We start from the raw sequence: 19,344 nt of genomic DNA on the forward strand, positions 1-19,344 counted from the left end.
TTAACCCCTTCATTGCCTTAGCGGCTATCCGCTATGGTAATGAAGCAGCATTAATGTATTTTAATAATATTGTGCGGGAGCTGGGGGTCCCCACTGAATTGATTTATGGCTCAGAGACCCCCTGCTTCCCGAGTTACAGGCCCCGGTTTGGGGCATCGGTTACAGTGTCGACACCATCTTTATAGCGGGCACGTAGCGTATGGGACGCTATAAACATGGCGGCAACACTGCCCACCCGATCACATATACTGGGGCCTGTAACTCGGGAAGCAGGGGGTCCTTGGTCCACAAAGCAATGCGGTTCAGCTCAGGGGACCCCCTGCTCACTGTACAGTGTTATTAAAAATATATTCATGCTGCTCCGTTACCATAGCAGATAGCCGCAAAGGTAAGGAATGATTGTGTATTGATATGTGTGTTTTATTCATAGTGTAGATGTGCAGAGGGACCGCTTTGGTTTTAGGTCCGGGGACCCCCTGCTTCCCGAGATACAGGCCCCTCTGGGGGGGGGGCCGGTATCCCTCTGCTTTGTTTACATTCCCCGGTCACGTGATCAGGACCTTTAAATGCAGAGGGATACCGGCACCTCATAAAGGGGCCTGTATCTCGGGAAGCAGGGGGTCCCCGGACCTGAAACCAATGCGGTTAAGCTCCAGAGACCCCCTGCACATCTACACTATGAATAAAAATGGTTTATAAAATAATTTTGAATATGCCGAACTTTGCGCAGAGAGAGCGGCGGATCTCTCTCTGCTGCAGACATATCTCGGCAGGGGACGGCTTCTCGGTAGCTTCTCGCCAGGCAGCCGTCTCGCCACCGGTTACTCGCCATTTTATCAAATGGTGGTGGCGCATTCATTCGCCAGGGATTCGGCCCTTACAGCATACAGCGAGTTTAACACGCCAAAAACATGGCTAGTTCAAAAACTGGCGAATGCTTTTTTTCGCTGCTTAGTGCATAGACCCCAAAGTCTATAAAAAAAAACACTATCCGCGATGACCGGCTCTTTAGCAATTTGGGAGGCCACGAAATTTAGCTGTTCATTGATGACGACGCACTCATTAATGGCCCCGTTATTTGATAATCCGGACTTTGCTCCAGGTTTGAATAATAAAACAGAAAAACTTGCGCTCAATGTGGTCTGTGCTGAAAATATTGACTTATGAATAAATTAATAATACAACCTGATGGGTGAAGTTTTATGCTGCTGATCAGTGGGAATGGTTCAAACACCAAGCTAGATAAAAACAAAAAAAGAACAGCGCAAAAAAACCATTGTGTAGTATATTTAAATAATTTTTATTTAGTGCGTCATTCCTTAGCGATATGTAATCGGGCGGTATACAGAGTCCCAAACAAGTCCAGCAATGAAACAAATGTCTCAATACAATGCCGCAATGGGGGTATATGTAAAGAATAAAGGAACGCGCCCTCCCCTACACGTTTCGTACTTTCGTACTTCGTCAGGGAATGATTGAACTTCAAAGTCAGCTTGGAGACTGCAGTTGCGTTTGATGCGCATAAACTGACTTTACAGTTGTGTGGCACTGCCATGGGGACGCGATTTGCTCCCAGTTATGCGAACATATACATGGGGATATGGGAAGATAACTTTATATGGCACAATAACCCATTCGCTTATCAAGTTATTGTATGGCAAAGATATATCGATGACGTCTTGTGTGTCTGGGAGGGTGATGAAGACACTCTGGAACTCTTTAAAGTCTATCTGAACTCAAATGACTACAATCTGAAATTTACATCTGAGTCAAATAGAAGTCAGATAGATTTTTTAGACCTAAGCTTAATGTCAAGGGTTGGTGAAAACATTAACACTAAAACCTACTTCAAAAAAGTGGATACTAACAGCTTTCTTCTGTCTTCCAGTAATCATAAAAGATCCTGGATTGACAACATACCCCAAAGTCAGTTTATGCGCATCAAACGCAACTGCAGTCTCCAAGCTGACTTTGAAGTTCAATCAGTCTCTCTTTTGGAGAAATTCATGGAACGCGGGTATGATAAGGCTCTTTTGCTCAGCTCATTAGAAAAAGTCGATAGAATGGATAGGGACGCTCTACTGATCCAGAAGGTAAAAAGAATAACAAATGATGAGGTAGACGATAAACTAAAAGTTCCATTCATTACAGAGTTCAGCTCAGTGAGCACCAGTGTGCAAAAAATAATTAATAAAAACTGGGGCATTCTCTGTAATGATCCTATTTTGGGCCCCTCTCTCCAAAACAAACCAAGCTTTATCTATCGTTGGGCCAAGACCCTTAAGCACTTCCTAGCACCTAGTGATATTGGTTCCCCAATTAATACATCACTGGAGCCATCATGGATGCCGACTAAACCAAACGGTAACTTTTGCTGTGGAAAGTGCAAAGCCTGCAAAATGTTAAGTTCTAACCGTAAATCTTTTATATCTTTTTTTTTTTATAACTTAAATTTTATTGAATCAAGACAGCATAAAATACATTACAGAATACTTTTGTCTTGTATGCAAACAATATTTTAACAATTATATAAGTAACAACGAGGCCCTGCTGTGCTTCGGGACCCGGTCTTCTGGGTACTTTGGTGTGGACTATATAGTCCAAGCCGACTCTACTTAAATGGACAAACAGACACATATAACTCAACTTAAAAGGGGAGACAATACATACTCACAGAAAAAAAAAAAAAAAAAAAGGAAGGTTGAGGCGGGATGGGGAGGGGAAAGGGGTAGGTTGGGGGTGAGGTAGGGGGAGTGCGTTGGTAGTAGGTGCGACACGTGGCTCCGTGCTAAGCATCACATATGTTTGCAAGCTGAGTCGTCTCTCTTATTACTTATGTTATAATGCTGCTATAAGGGGTCCTGGGTGAATAGAATACTTCCTGTAAGCCCCTCCCAAGGAGAACGTACCTACTGTTATTAGAGCCATATTGAGGACCTCTCAATCCCCGGGATATCTGTCTGTGCCAGCCAAGGCGTCCAGACTTTTAGAAAATTGTCACCAGTATCATTAACTAAACTCGTTAATTTTTCCATCTGGCAAATGAACCAAATTCGATTCCGAATCTTTGGGATGGTTGGAATATCAGATTGTTTCCATAATGCTACGATCTCGCACCGCGTTGCAATTGCAAAATGGGCAATTAGTTTGTTATTTGTTTTGGAAAGGCCCGTCAATGGCCTGTTCAGTAGGAACAACCACGGGTCTGGGGGAATGGTGAGATTGAACAGTCTCTGTATCCAATGTCTAATCGCCTCCCACAGTGGAGAGATCCGTGGACAAGACCACAGCATATGTAACAGGTCGGCTGTTCCTCCACACTGGCGGGGGCACAGGGGAGAGGAACCCGGCACAAACCTTGATAATTTCAGTGGGGTGAGGTACCATCGCATTAGGACTTTATATGCGTTCTCCTTGAGCGTGGTGCATATGGAGCTCTTCGCTGTGGCCATATATATGGCGCTCCATTCTTCATCTTCTAAGTTTTCTCCCAGATCTGTTTCCCATTGAGAACGGAATGAGGGTATCTGCTGCTCATGTTCACCAGAACTGATCACTTCTCCGTATAGCTGAGATGTAAGTCCCTTCGTGTCGGTCTCAGCCAGACAGAGCTTTTCGAAAGATGTTAATAGGGGGTATGGGGCAAGTTTGTTATAAAATGCCCTGATCTGGAGGTATCTAAAGAATTCTGAGTGAGGGATCTCTTTTTCTTCCCTGATATGGTCGAATGTTTTGATTTTTCTGTCGTGACCCTCCAGATCTCTAATCCGATTGTAGCCCCTCTGTCTCCAGATTGAGATATTACTGACTGATAGACCTGGAGCGAAATCAGGGTTATTCCAAATGGGTGTTGCCATAGAATTTTTTGTCGTAAGGGAATGTCGAAATTTCGTAGCCTCCCAAATTGACACTGAGTTGGTCATCGAGGAGAGCGGCATGGCGGTAAATTTTCGCGCCGTTTTAGGTAACCAAATTAAGCTGCTCAGTTCCAGAGGTGCACATGCAGCATTTTCTAATTCCACCCATCTCTTTAATTTTGGGTTAGAATGCCATTGTACAATCTGACTTAATTGTGCCGCCTTGTAATATGATACCAGGCAGGGTACAGCCAGGCCGCCCGCCGCCATAGATCTTTTCATATTTAATTTACTTACTCTCGGTTTTTTACCTCCCCAGATGAATTTGGATATTTCAGATTGAAGTGAGTGCAAGTCCCTCCAACTGATTGGCACTGGGAGAGTTTGGAAGAGGTATAATAAACGGGGGAGTAAATTCATTTTGACACTATGGATACGTCCAATCCAGGATATCCTTTTGGATGTCCACTTCCGTAAATCAGATTTTAAGGTCCGAATCAGGTTGGGGTAATTTGCATTGTACACGTCTTTTACAGTTTTGGTGATGTGGACACCCAGGTATTTTATGTGGTTTTGTTGCCAATTAAATTTGAAATTTAATTTTAGTAATTTCTCCATGTGTCTAGGGAGGTTGATGTTGAGGGCTTCCGATTTGGAATGATTGATTTTGAAGCCGGAGACCTTAGAAAATCGATCTAGTAGGTCGAAGAGGTTTGGTAGGGATGTAAGGGGTTTTGTGATAATCAAGAGGATGTCATACGCATACAGGGCCGCTTTATGGGTCTGGGAGTATGCGTTTAACCCTGAGATGTCTGGGTTTCCTCTGATTTGTGCCGCCAGAGGTTCGATACATAGGGCAAATAAAAGCGGGGATAATGGGCAGCCCTGTCTCGTGCCACTCTTTATTTGGAATGGCAGAGAGGGGTAGCCTTGGTGTATGACCCTGGCGGTGGGGCCAGAGTACAGCGATAGAATCGCCTCACTCACCCGATCTCCAAAGCCAAATGTCGCAAGCGTCTCTTTTAAATATGGCCAGTCTATCCTATCGAAAGCTTTTTCTGCATCCAGACTTAACAACATGCTTTGAGTTGCCTTACTATTTGCCAAATCCAACAGATCAATAAATCGTCGTTTATTATCCGCTGCTTGCCGGCCCTTGATAAATCCGACTTGATCTGGGTGTATAAGTCTGGGTAGGATGAGACTAAGTCTATTGGCCAATAATTTAGCGTATAATTTAACATCAGTGTTAATTAATGATATAGGCCGGTAACTTTTGCAGTCTAGCGGGTCTTTCCCAGTTTTATGAATTAGTGATATTGACGCCTTTAACATCTCCTTGGGGATGGGGGCTCCCGCTAAAATAGCGTTAAACATGCGGAGCAACCTTGGGGCGAGCAGCTTTATAAATTTCTTATAGTAAAGCCCTGAGAATCCATCAGGCCCAGGGGCCTTTGATGGCTTCAGTTCTTTAATGGCCTGAGATAGTTCTTCCATAGTGAAGTCAGCATTCAGAACTGCTCTATCCGTGTCCGTCAATCTCCCTAGTTCCGAGCTGGCTAAGAAATCTCTTAGGGCACCGCTCGTTGTAGAGTTATGTGCCACTTTTTCACCGTTATACAGTGTTTCATAGAAGGAGCCGAATTCGTTTACAATTTTCTGAGGATTAGACGTGGGGGTACCAGATTTTAAGCGTATAGCTTGGATGTTATACTTAGCTTGCCTGTCCTTTAGCATGCGGGCCAGCATTGTATCCGGCCTGTTCGCTTTCTCATAAAATTTTCTCTTTGACCAACTCAGTGAATTGTCAGCTCTGGAAGCTAGTAGCATGTTAAGTTCAATTTTGACATCTTTTACCTCTTGTAAGGTTTTGGGGTCTAAATTCTTTTTATGGTTAGAGGAGAAAGTCTGTAATTTGTTTTGGAGATTGATAATTTTGGACTCTCTTTCTCTCTTTCGTCTGGCTGTGATGTTTATTAACGTGCCACGTAACGTTGCTTTATGGGCTTCCCATAGGACAAGCTGTGAGTCAACAGAGCCCGTATTGATATTGAAGAATTGGTCAATCTCGTTGCCAATAACATCACATATTTCCGGTATTTTTAAGATTGATTCATTAAGTTTCCAGTTCGTCCCAGGTCTATCAGTTCGGATATTATTGCACCTTAGCTCTATTGGTGCATGGTCTGACCATGAAATATCATGGATCCCTGCTCGGGTAACCTTAGGAACCAGTTGACAGGACACAAAAAAGTAATCAATTCTGCTGTACGAGCCGTGTGGGTGAGAGAAGAAAGTGTAATCCCTGTCTGCCGGATGTAGTTCCCTCCATATATCTGACAACTGGTTGGTCTTGAGGCCCCGGCGCAAAGATACACCCGCTCCTTTGTTGTACTGACCCACGACCCCTGACCTATCCATGTGCAGTTGCATGACTATGTTAAAGTCACCCGCGAGCACGACGCTCCCTTGGGCTACTGAGTTCAGGGTTCTGAAAAACTTATCGAAAAAGATCGTGTTCTTCTCGCTGGGAGCGTATAAGCAGGCCAACGTGATTCTCTGCCCCCTAATTGTTCCTACAACAATGATGTATCTACCATCCGTATCACGTTTAGTTAACTGCACCTCGAACGGAATGCTGTTCCGGAATAGTATAGCTACCCCCCGTTTTTTGACTGCTGCTGCTGATGTGAAAACCTGGGTGAAATCTTTGTCAAGATATTTAGGGGTACTTGATTTACTAAAGTGTGTCTCCTGTAAAAAAAGGATTTCAGCATGTTTCCTTTTATAGTCTGTAAAGGCCAACTTCCGTTTGGTTGGGTTGTTAAAGCCCTGTACGTTATGGGAAATAAGTATCAACGCCATTTATTAAAGTGTGTGATAGCTTCGTGAAATCTTTGGACTCACCCAAGAATCCATCTCTGGAGCATGTCCGGTCCGTAGTGCTGAGACGCATCTGTACCATCTGTTGTGTGTTTTGACGGTGTGGACGATGTTCCCCTGAGAGGTGAAGGGAGGGAGAGGTGGGAGGTGGGAGGGGGAGGGAGGGAGGGTGGGAGGGCGGGGGATGGGGGACCACATGCAGGTAAAAACATTAGGGAGGAAACAAAAAATAACATGCATATATAACGTCAATATGGCAGAGACATCAAATAATAAAAAACAAGAATCCACCTCGGGAGCCCCCGAGTGTGTCTCTTGCGCCCATGGGGTTGGTCTCCTGGTCCAGTCTTATAGAGGGATCTCTCCGTCTTGCTGGGACCCGACCTCCCTGGGACTTGTGTGCGATCCCTCTTTCTCAGGGATCGAAAGTGGAAATGCATGCACGCCAATACGGGGGATCCCGCCGGCGTGTTTTTCATAATCAGCTACTATATGTAACTCCGTTAAACTCTTCAACGATGGAAACTGGAACAGAAACTGCATATCAATAAACACCTCCCAAACATAACGAAAAACTTTGCCCTGTGTCTAACCTTCTGTCACCCTCCCTGAACCACGTTACCAATTTGGAGCTCATCTACTTAGTTCCTTGGAGACTGTTAACTCATATACCTCCAGTCTGAAATGATCATGTCCATAGCAGCCCTTTTCTTCTGGGTAACTCTACCATGTATGAGGATATCTACACTGATGAACAGATGTACCCTGCCCTCCGTGAGTCCGAGCCTAACCTATCAAGTGATTAATCCTCGTCAGTCTGTCTATACCCTCCAAAGAGCCTATCCCCTCTTAGATTGTGAGTTGCATGTCTTCTAGTAGCCCTATGCAGAGATCCCTCTGTGCATGTGCCACAGACGTAGCGGAAATAACCTGTCTCCCTGCCCACTTATGTCTGCGCTATCTTTATACCTCCAGAGGCTACGTTGTTCAGCATCTTAGCGGCTCCTGTACTCTTCACCAAGGTATCTCAGGTCGGGAGTCTAGCTTCCCAGATAGCGCTTTATAGGGAGTGATAGGGTTTAGTCTCTCTAGACCGTGGTCGAGGGATTTAAGTAATTTTTTTTTTTTAAACCTTATATTATGAACCCTGTGGTGGGATTGGCTTGTTTTTTGTTTACCCAACCAGTTGCCCTTTTTCTTCCTCCCCCCTTCTTCCTCCCCTCTCCTCCTCTTTCTTCCACCTCTTCTCTCTCCCCCCTCACTCCACCTCTTCCTCCCATCTCTCTCTCTTCCTCTCTCCCACCCCACTTCTTCTCCTCCTCCTCCATCCCCCTCTCCTCCTTCCTCCCCCACCCCCCTTTCCCTTAGATCCTTTTTATTGTGTGTACATCTGCATCCCCTCTCCTCCTTCCTCCCCCATCCCCCCCTTCTCCTCTCCCCCCTCTCCTCCTTTTCCCCCTCCCCCTCTCTTCCTTCCCCCCCCCCTCCTCCCTCCCTCCCCCTCCCTCCCCCCTCCCTCCCTTAGATCCTTTTTATTGTTTGAATATGTTTTATATGCGTGTATATGGATATGTGCATATGGGAGACCACAGTTCTGGGGCACAGGCACAGGCGGAGGCTGCCATGCACACTTCCCTGCAGCGCGCCTAGAGCTCCTCTATGCCTGTGTCCCCGTCAGCCTCCTCATTCTGTGTGGCAGCGCTCCTCTACGGCCATCTTGGTGAGGGCAGCAAGCCCCTCTGCCTCCTCTCTCCTCCGCGCAGGCGCCGGGATCCCGCGTGTGGCAGCGCTCCTCGGCGGCCATCTTGGTAGAGGCAGTAAGCGCCCTTGCCTCCTCCCTCTTCTGCGCAGGCGCCGGAGGTCCCGTTCGTGGCAGCACTCCTCGGCGGCCATCTTGGAGAAGGCAGCAGGTGCCTCCGCTTCCTCCGTCTACTGCGCAGGCGCCCGGGATCCAGCTCTCGCGGGAAGACGGTGCGGGGTGATGACGTCACTGGACAGGCCCGCGAAGATCAGTGAAGTTCCCGCGCGCCTCGGGGAAGGAGCAAGGGAAGAAGCAGGGGAAGATGGCTGCTGGCAAAAAATGTGAGTAGGACCTGCTGCGTTGTAGGGCGCTGATTCTCTTCTCCAGGGACTGGTGAGGGCTGCGGAAGGGGTCCCAAACGGTTCCGAGGGCATGAGGGGCAGTGTTGGGGTTGGTCCATACCGTAGATTCTGGCGGTTGTGGCTAGTGGAGGGTCTTTCATGCAGGGCTCAGTGTATCCGTCGTGGGTTAGCTCATGGCTGCGCGGGGGCGCCATCTTTAGCCGCCGCATGGCGAGGGGAACTCTGAGTTGATCCTAGGACCCTCCTAAGGAATCCCTCAGTGTCTTCCATATTTTTGAGGATATGTGCCACTCCGTTTTTAAAGATCATGAGGGCACATGGGAACAGCCAGCGATATCTAATCTCTTGATCTCTTAGCGTTCTGGTAACTGGGGTCATTGCTCTCCTTTTTGCTAGTGTGGCAGGTGACAGATCCTGATACACTTGGAATTTTATTTTCTCAAACTCCACTACCTTCAGTTCCCTTGCTATTCGGCAAGTTTTTTCTTTGGTGCGGTAACAGTGGAATCTAAGCACCACATCCCTTGGGGGGTCTCCTTGCTGAGGTCGTCCCCTCAGTGCCCGGTGGCATCTGTCAAGAACTAGGTCTCTGGCAGCCATGTCTGGAAATATATGTTCCAGCCACCTCGAGGTAAATTCCTCTGGGTCAGTTATAGCTTCTGGGACCCCTCTCAGCCGAATGTTACAGCGCCGGTCGCGGTTCTCTGCGTCCTCAATTTTATCCTCTAGGGAAGTGACCTGTGCCTTTAAGGCGGATATTTGAGCCTGTGTTTCTGCTGTGGATGTAGCTGTCTCATCTGCTCTGAGTTCCAAAGCGGCCGTACGCTCCCCTATTGCGTCCACATCCTTCCGAAGTGCCCAAAGCTCAGACTTAAAGAATTGTTGCATATTGGTGCAAAACTCCTTCATGTCTTTACGTCTCATTATATCCATATCGTCTGGTTCTTCAGGTGCGGAGTCCAATTCTGGGTCTGCTGATGCTGATGCTGATGCTGTCTGCACTGGAGATTCAGGTACGTCAGCCCTGGCAGCCTCTTTGCTCTTAAAATAAGTAGACACCGGCTGTGTTTTTTTTCTTAAAGTCTTAGTTGATGCCATGTCTGTATATTTAGACACGTTCTGCAGATACTGGATTATGCAGATGCTGTGTTTTTGCTGGAGTTAGATCGATTTGAAACGCCGGAGGGGATGGAGCTCACACTCTAAGCTGCCATTCACCTCCTTGTCGTGCACGCCTCAAATCTTTTATATCTAATACAACTAAGGAAAAGTTTACAGTAAAAGATTGCATATCTTGTAAATCCACATATGTGGTTTATTTATTGCAGTGTCCTTGTGGATACCAATATGTTGGGCGAACAAAAAGATTTTTAAGAGTCAGGATTTTAGAACACGCTAGAAATATTAGACTAGGATTAGAACAACATAGCGTAATGTGACTCTTCGCTCCTGACATATGTGGGAATCCAGATTGTACAATCAGGAAGACGCGGTGGAGACAGAGACAAAAAATTGTCTAAACAAGAAAGTCTGTGGATATACAAACTCCAGACTCTGTCTCCACTAGGTCTAAATGAGGAGATTGACGTATGGTCCCTTTTTTAATTAGAGATTTTTTCAATTAAACATATACCAGTGTTTTTAAGTTTTAATAAATATTTAATTATTTTAAAATATAAATAATACCTCCAAGGATTATCATAATACCCTTTCTCTCTGAATAATTATAACAAATTCTATCCCCTAAGATCTATTCCTAGACCATTACATTATCCTAGAGATTTCCATGTGTACTTACATATATCTATTAGAAGTCATATGTTAATCTATGTTATTCTTAATTATTGGGCGTTAGCACTTTACATCTCTAAATGTGATTTTTATTATGTGACTAATTTTTTGTCTCTTTATATTTTTAGAGTCTTGATTCGATTTAATTATATTTTTAGAGTCTTGATTCGAACTATTAAAGTTTATTATTATTGTAAGTGTGTTTTATCCTATGTATTTTATATATTAGTATGTTTTTGCAGATTGAGCCCCTCCACGGGATGAGTAATTATCTCTCCAGGTGGGGGGAGTTGAATACAATTACTCTGACCAATAGCAATAATGCTGAGTGTATAAGTACCGCCCTCGGAATCTCCTCCATCATTCCCTGACGAAGTACGAAAGTACGAAACGCGTAGGAGAGGGCGAGTTCCTTTATTCTTTACATATACCCCCATTGCGGCATTGTATTGAGACATTTGTTTCATTGCTGGACTTGTTTGGGACTCTGTATACCGCCCGATTACATATCGCTAAGGAGTGACGCACTAAAGACGCGATCGGCTGAGAGACGCTGCCGGAAGACGTCACACGCCAACGTGGACTAACCAGGAAGAGACGCGGCGATCTACCCCTGCAAACAACTGCTGTAAGCTCCGTGAAGGCGCGGGAAGGTTCCCCAACGCTAGGCTGTACACTCTGCATCCAGATACCAGCATTCTGAGGGAGGACGTCCAATTCCTGGTGCCTGTATCCCGTTGTGCCTGCCGAGTGGTAACATGTCCCTAACATGTCTTGCTATTAACCCTTTTTTTTGATGTACGTGCAATACTCACCTTCACCTTTTATAAAATTATTTAAATATACTACACAATGGTTTTTTTGCGCTGTTCTTTTTTTGTTGAATAATAAAAGCTTTAAGATTTGGAAACAGTGCGGATATACAAGACTCAAGGACTTGGAGGGGAGGAAAAATATCAAAACGTTTGAACAAATTTAATCCAAAAAGGATATCCCAAATTCTGAATTCTTTAGATACTTCCAGGTTCGTGCATTTTATACCAAATTCTCAACACATCCGGCATTAACAAATTTTGAACAGCTCTGTTCAAGAGAAACAGATACCAGGGGACTCACATCTAGGATTAATAAAGAGGTAGTCGGTGCTAGTAAAGCCAGACAAGAGACCTAGTTACATGAAACAATGGGAGGACGACTTAGGGGAAACATTAGAGGACGAGGACTGGGATAAGATCATATTGGCTGTGTCCAAGAGCTCCATCTGTACAACGTTAAAGGAGAACGCATATAAAGTCCTGATGAGGTAGTATCTCACCCCACTGAAACTCTCAAAAATCATCAGCGGTTACCCCCCATTGTGCCCAAAGCGGTGTGGTTAGCCTGCTGACTTGCTACATATGCTGTGGGCTTGCCCTCGTGTAGCCCCTTTATGGGAGCAAATTAGGGATTAGCTACAGATGATTTTTGACCTCACTATTCCTCTAGATCCCTGGCTGTTCCTTCTGAATAGGCAGACTCCAGGACTAGCAAAAGTGGAAAATAAACTAGTTGCGCATTTTGCAACAGCAGTGAGGTGCGAGCTCGCAGCATTATGGAAGCAGCCAGAGATTCCATCCATCCCTAAAATTTGAAACAGAATTTGGTTTGTTGGATGGAAAAGTTAACGAGTTTGGTTAACAACACTGGCGCAAAATTTCTAAAAGTCTGGACGCCATGGTTGGCACAGACAGACATCTCGGGAATTAATGAGACCACCGCCTTGCTTTAATAAACATAAATGTGTTCTCCTATGACAGCTGCTCAGATGGTTTAGCAGTAAAAATGTTAGGTTAGCACCCAAACAAAATAGGATGATGTCACAGGAGAGGCAGAAACAAGTGAATTGAAGAAATATCGGTCACAGAAGCACCAAGCGGCAACTCATCTGCACCCGCCCCCACACCTCTTCCCACCCTTTTTTTCCCTTGTATTGTGTGTACCTGTCTCTGTCAGTCTGTCTCTTTGGTCTATGACTTGTCGTTCACACGGTTTATATGGATTAGACGGTTTAACCTGAATATATTAGACAATAGGTTTTTGGAATGTGTTAAGAAATAAAAAAAAAAACAATAACATTTGAGTTATATAAAAAAAAATGTTTTAACTTCCAACATCAACAATAAATACTTAAAAGCGTGCTGTGAAAAAAAAGCAAATATAATAGTCTTTTTCTTCATACTATACATAGACCCCCATAGAAAGGGGGTTAAATGTTACAAGCCAGTCAATCAAAGATGCTCATTGCTGTTGTAACATACTATGATCATTGTAAATGCAGGTTGATTTCAGAACACCTGGATATTTATAATATTGGCTGAATCACATCACACCTCTTTAATGTTGTATCAATTCCCCTTTCTCCCTGTACTAAACATTAAAAACTCGAGATCAAAGCATACCATTCTAAAACATACTTGGCACAAAAAAAAAAAGATATCCAACATGCCTATGAAAGAGTTCTTTTTAATAACATTTTAATTAAAAGGATTCTTTTATTTTAATCACAGTGGAAAGGCTTTTCATTTCATGCCATGTGGCAAAGTAAAGTATATCTTGCATTGTACAGTATAAATACATGGATATTATAAGTTGAGCTCAATTTCAGAATAGTGCTTTTGAACAAGCACAAAAGCTTGAGTAAAGTCTATTGAAAAATCAGTTTATTTTTCAGTAATAAGCAATGGATTGCACATAAATTTGTATACACAGGGAATTGGCATTGATTGCATAGCAAACTCATCTTTTTAAACACTTTCCATCTCTTTTTAGCATAGAAATGAGACACGGACAGTGTTCACACGACTGTACATAAAATTATGCAGACACAATCCATTCCTGTGCTGTAGAGTTTGTTATCTAATTTTGGTATCTGACGCACAGGGATATTGAGTGACTTACTCTATGGAAGATCACAAGGTGAGTTGAACCAGAAGCATCTGCTTCAAGGGCCGGGACATACTGTACAGTCCCACTGTGCAACTACATCAGCCCTTTACATTTTCTATACAAAATGAGTGACTAGTGCAGCTACAGTAGCAAACTTTTATTAGTTTATTAGCAACATAACCCCCCAAAATGGCTATATATATATATATATCAAAAAGAAAAGCAGAGAGGGGTGTGCCACATAGCGTAATTCTGTGCAAAATGTATTCTCAACAATGATTAAATGTAAAATAGCACACTCACAAGTGTAGCAAGGATAAAAGCATTTAGAGTCAGTCAATCTTATATGAGATGATACTCATCTGGAACAGCTTAAGCCACAGCCAGGAATCATCATGGAACTCGACAGGCAGTGTTTAAACAAATGTCCACAATGTAAGAACCTCCAGAATACCAGGAAGGCAAATGGATTGAGATTGCAACAGATACTGTTAAATGTAACCTGTTTAACCACAAAAATAAATGCAGGAAAGTCTCTCGATACACAGACTGCTCGTGGTAGCAGGAAGACGTATCACGTCATAGCATATGGGTCCCTACGCGTTTCGTCACAGCACATGATTTCGTCAGGGGATAAGTAACGGACTGACCGAAAACCTTTTAAAGCCTTTAATTGCTCCCAAAAAAAGCTGTTATTGATTTTTGCTACTGTGCACCCTATACTGAGCAGCACAAGGTGAAAAAAAACCACGTGATCTTATTTACACATAATCAGAAAGATGAGGAGAAGAGCTCCCCTAAGTATGCTCCAATCAACTATAGTGGATGTGGTAAAGTGAATTGGACCACATATATATTGTAGTAATGGGACGGCAAAATGAATACATAATAGGTGGAAGTGGCCACGGTGGATGTATATGTCCATCTTGAGAAAGCCTCTACTACACATAATCAGAAACAAACAATGGATGCATAGTGTTAATAGAAATGAACATGATGTACAAAATAAAAATTACCCTAAAAAACAGAAATCAAAACTTAGTCATAATAAAATACCATGTTATTTAAAATATATAAATAATTATTGCCTCAAATTAATTTTATGCATCAAAAACAATTGAACAAAATACTGTCTAAAAATAAAATTAAAGTTAAAACATGCATAACATATAAGCAATATTAAATGAAATATTCCATGAACAACCTTATATTAAATGAGAAAATTCGTAAAGTAAATACACCAAAATTGGAAAATAAGATAGAGAAAAATAGGGAAAAGGGAAAGGAAAGAGGGATAGAGTGAAGTGATGGGGAAAAAAGGGGGAGGGGAAGGGAAAGAGTGGAGGAAAACAGGTAGGGAAAAAGGGGGTAGAGGAACAAAGGGAGGAACGAGGGGAAGGAAGGGAGGGAAGAAATCTATACCAATGTACTGATGTCAATACACTCATTGAAACCGGCAGGGGCCAGCGTACCCATCCTATAAATCCAAAAGGGAGTGTCCCGAAGATAAGAATGCCTATAGCCAACCATGTATAATAATAATAATAAAAAAATATATATTTTTCTGTTCTTATTCTTTTTCGTTTATGTATGTTTTATATTTTATGTATTTTAAATAATTTTGTATAATTTTTTTATATATTTATGTTTTATGCAACTAGGAAGTTGAATTATAAAGTACAAAGTTCTTTCTGATAATAATAATGCTATACAAGATCTATGGTTGAAATAATATATACCTCTAAAACAGAGTTTTTGCATTCTTTATTTTAAAAGATTTTTTTTATTCTTATGTGTATTAAAAATGTTTATTAAATTGGTTAGAATATGTATATGTATTGTATATGTATGAAGAATTTGGCTCTTTCTATGGCTCCTTATACGATGGGAAGAAAGTGGAACATAACAGCAAAACGAGCAAGGCTCTAAGAGATTTCTTAGCCAGCTCAAAACTAGAGAAATTAACAGAGAGCGAAAGCAACAAGCTGTGTACTGACTTCACATTGGAAGAAGTGTCACAGGCTATCAAAGAACTCAAATCTTCAAAGGCACCAGGTCCGGATGGCTTTTCAGGGCTCTACTATAAGAAATTCTCAGAATTACTTGCCCCAAGGCTGCTCCACATGTTCAACGCTATCTTAGCGGGAGCCCCAATCCCCGGAGATATGCTGCGGGCGTCTATATCTCTCATACATAAGCCTGGGAAAGATCCGTTGCATTGTACAAGTTATAGACCTATATCATTAATCAATACGGATATCAAATTATTCGCTAAACTCCTGGCCAACAGATTGAGTACAATCCTACCCAGACTAATACACCCAGATCAAGTCGGCTTCATAAAAGGAAGGCAGGCAGCGGATAATACCCGACGATTTATTGATCTGCTAGAATTGGCAAATAAAAATAACACCCAAAGTATGCTATTAAGTCTGGATGCAGAAAAAGCCTTTGATAGGATTGACTGGCCATATCTTAAGGAAACGCTCGCAGCATTTGGATTCGGGGATCAGGTGAGCAGAGCAATTATGTCTCTATACTCAGGCCCAACAGCCAAGGTTATACATCAGGGTTTCCCCTCTCTCCCATTCCAGATTCAGAGCGGCACGAGACAGGGGTGCCCTTTATCCCCTCTCCTGTTTGCCCTATGTATTGAACCTCTGGCGGCGCACATCCTAGACAACCCAGATATCTCAGGGTTAAACGTATATTCACAAACTCATAAGGCGGCCCTGTACGCAGATGATATCTTATTAATAATTTCAAAGCCCCTCACTTCCCTCCCAAACCTGTTTGACCTACTTGACAGATTCTCCAAAGTCTCTGGATTCAAAATCAACCAATCCAAATCAGAAGCTCTAAACATTAATCTCCCTAGTCACACCGAGAAATTGTTAAAGCTCAACTTCCAGTTTAATTGGCAAAAGAAATCCATAAAATACCTAGGTATTCAAATTACAAAAAACGCTAAAAATATCTATTCCGCAAATTATCCCAACCTAATTCGTTCCTTAAAAAAAGACCTCTCCAGATGGGCCTCCAAGCAAATTTCATGGATAGGTAGGATACATAGCATCAAAATTAACCTACTACCCCGTATCCTATACCTCTTCCAAACCCTACCAGTGCCACTCAGACTGAAGGATATACTCTCACTTCAGTCTGAAATATCTAAATTCATCTGGAAGGGGAAAAAACCGAGAGTCAATAAAATAAATATGAAAAGATCTGTGTTAGCGGGAGGCTTGGCGGTACCATGCCTGTTATCGTATTATAAAGCGGCTCAATTAAGTCATATTATACAATGGCACTCCGACCCTAAATTGAAAAGATGGGTGGAGTTGGAAGGTGCTGCTAGTTCCCCATTGGACCTTAGCAGTTTAATTTGGCTACCTAAAAACTCAAGAAAACACATAGATCTGCCGCTCACCTCAATGACTAACTCGTTGTCGATCTGGGAAGCTTCCAAAATTAAGAACTCTCTTACATCAGTTAACTCCCTAATGTCCCCCATATGGAATAACCCGAGGTTCGCACCTGGTCTAATAGGCAGTAATTGTTCAGTATGGAGATCAAAAGGATACAATAGGATCAAGGACCTAGAGGGTTTTGATCTTAAAATTAAAACATTCGAACACATCAGATCAGAACAAAACATCCCCCACTCAGAATTCTTTAAATATCTCCAGATAAGAGCATTCTACAACAAATTGGCCCCATACCCCCCCCTGACTAAATTCGAAAAGCTCTGTCGGGCAGAAACCGACACTAAGGGACTTATATCAACGATATATAAAGAAGTAGTCGATCTCTCAGCATCACACCAACACACCCCTGCTTTTAGAAACCAATGGGAGACGGACCTAGGAGAGATTCTAGAAGAGGACGATTGGAACACCATATTTTTAGCCACAGCCAAAAGCTCTATTTGCACCACACTAAAGGAGAACGCATATAAAGTACTCATGAGGTGGTACCTCACCCCACTCAAATTATCTAAGTTCGTGCCAGGTTCCTCCCCCCTATGCCCCAAGCAGTGCGGAGGAACGGCCGACTTGTTACATATGCTGTGGTCTTGCCCACGAATAGCCCAAATATGGGACAAGATTAGAAATTGGATACAGAGGATTTTTGACCTCACTATTCCCCCAGATCCTTGGCTGTTCCTCCTGAACAGACCTCTAAAAGATCTAACAAAATCCCAAAATAAATTAATTTCTCATTTTGCAATTGCAACGAGATGTGAGATCGCAGCACTATGGAAACGCCCCGACATACCAAACATCCCAAAGATTCGGAATCGATTATGGTTTATCTGCCAGATGGAAAAGTTAACGAGTCTGGTTAACGACACTGGTGACAATTATCTAAACGTCTGGCTGCCATGGTTAGCACAGACAGACATCCCCGGGGTTGAGCGTAACACAATTTGGCATTGATAATGGTAGATGCGTTCTCCTGTAGGAGTGAGCGATCTCAAAGATCCCGTTCTATCTTATATACTTCAACGCTCAGGCACCAGCTTACTCATTCTACGACTGACAACTGGAGTATCTCTCGTGACCCGGTGATACCAACATCTAGTATTCAGTTACCTCCCTTCCCTATCCCCCCTGCCATTTCCTAACCCTCCTCCCCCTTCCCCACCTCCCCCCCCCCCTTTTTTTTTTTTTTCCTCTTTTCCCCCCTCAACCCCGGTTTAACCCCATTTTCCACGGCTCAGTAGGGCGCGAAAAGTCGTAGAACACCCACTTTATATACAGCACAATGTTTCAAAGATTGTATTTATTTTACTACGATGCACAAAGTAACTATGTAATGTATGTTTTATTGTATTTCTTACGCAAAAAAATATTTCAATAAAATACAAGTTATAAAAAAAAGAATATGTATATGTATAACTTTAAGGGTTCATTGTATTTGCATACTATTCAGCATATGTCTCTGTGCAGCTATAAGGCATTTGGGCGTTGGCTAGCCAATTAACCTATTAGGAGCTAGTACAGCCTTTAAATACACTTGCTAGCTACACAGATGCAGACCCCTGATGAAGTTTTTTTCAAGACGATATGCGTAGGGTGGAGGCTGGAATAGCATTTCCTTAAGGTCTCCCTGACTCTCTGAGTTCTTACCTCTATCTGGCAATATTGGTCTAGTATTAGCTGGACAGTGTATGCCGATTCCTCCCTTCAACGGATACAACAACGCGCTGACGTCACACTCGCAATCCTGCGAGACTGGAGGGATAGCCAGGAAAACACTGGAGGCAGCTGCAGACACATCTGAGCCTGTGCGGAGTCTCTGTGTTCCAGGTGGAGCCAGAACCAACTAGCCACCATACAGATCAGCAGTGAGGAGAGGATCTTGATATCCTACATACCTGTTTTATCTGCTACTTCGTAAGTAGCCTTTTGTCTTTTGCGCATTCTGAAGAATACAAGCATACTTCACCATATTTTGCTTCTTTTTTATTATTTCAGATTCATCTTCATTGGTTTCATCCATATGCTATTCATTCTTCCCTGATACTTTGCAACAGTTTTCACTTATCACTATTTTCACCTGTGTTTTATCTCTCCTGTCTATATTTCCATTACTATTGTGTATAGTATTAACACATTGGCAGCATTTAATGGTACATTGTCTGATTATATTGTTTTAATTGCGCACTTAGTTATTATATATATATATATATATATATATATATATATATATATAAACTTATGTCAAAAATGAATGTTCTTACTAGGAATTTATTCAATTTATTTTATTTATGTATTTTTTA

Source organism: Ascaphus truei, chromosome 1 (genome assembly GCF_040206685.1).
Source record: "Ascaphus truei isolate aAscTru1 chromosome 1, aAscTru1.hap1, whole genome shotgun sequence".
NCBI lineage: Eukaryota > Metazoa > Chordata > Amphibia > Anura > Ascaphidae > Ascaphus > Ascaphus truei.